Below are 1,121 nucleotides of genomic sequence, written 5' to 3' on the forward strand. Positions count from 1 at the left end.
GGAAAACGAACGTTGGAACCTTTTGCAAAATGGTTACAAGGTTACCCGATGCTTCTTCTCGCGATGCTTTTTGTCTCGACCCCACCAACGAACACCAGGCCGGAAAATGGCAGTCCTCAACACGAGCAGGTGAGAAGTGTCGGGAACTGTGCAGGGAAGAGTGCCAGGGACACGTGGAGTCAGCACGTCTTGATCTCGTGCAGAAAGTGAGTGCCGTGCACACGTGCACCGAGAGGGAGTCTGGCAACCAGAAGAGAGCACTAAACACGTGAAAAACGAGCCAAGTCCAAAGCGAAGAGTGAATCCAAACACGGGTGCATCCACCTCTTCCTCACGTTTTGTCCTCTCTGCACTCCGGGAGCTCTGGCGTGTCCATTCTCTCCGCTCCCCTTCATCCTTCTCACCTTCATCCTTCCATCCTTTCAGTTATTTTTCATCATTGGGTGATCGGGATAAACACAATATACTGTACAGCAGGATATCTCAAATGGTTATGGATGGATTCAAATGAAACGTGGTGGACAGGTGACAAGGATGAATTGATTAGATATTGGTGAAGATCCGGATAAGAGAATTATTTCATTTCTGAAGTAATTCTTCACTGTTGAGAGATGAGGCCAAAAATGATATGTAGCATGATATTTTAAAAAGTCTTGGATGGATTATGACAAAACTGGGTGGATGAGTTGGATGAAAACTCGTTGACAAGCCGATTCAATTTTTGTTCAGGTCAGAATCCAGATCCGGCCTATCAGTGGGATACAAAACGTAAACTGTTCAGCCTGACGGAGGTATGTGCTCTTACCGAGTTACGTACTGTATTCCTTCCTTGTGTTTCCTTTCCCGTGGCATTTGCCATTAAATATACCTGGTCTCGTGGTGAATTCTGACTGTCGTGGTTTTCCTGGGTGATTAAGGACGACCCCTTAAGGGATTGTTTGGCCACGGTTCGTAAACCCAGACACACTCGGACATCGGCACTTTTCTCGAGCTCACTCGGCCTGATTGGTTATGAGACTGGTGCTGATTCGTGTAACACGAGGTCAATTCGGACATCCAATCCGTATGGTATCGTAATATTCGGCGCGTAATCTGGCGGAGAAAACTCCGAAGCAGTCGAC

Source organism: Myxine glutinosa, chromosome 11 (genome assembly GCF_964187855.1).
Source record: "Myxine glutinosa chromosome 11, kmMyxGlut1.1, whole genome shotgun sequence".
NCBI lineage: Eukaryota > Metazoa > Chordata > Myxini > Myxiniformes > Myxinidae > Myxine > Myxine glutinosa.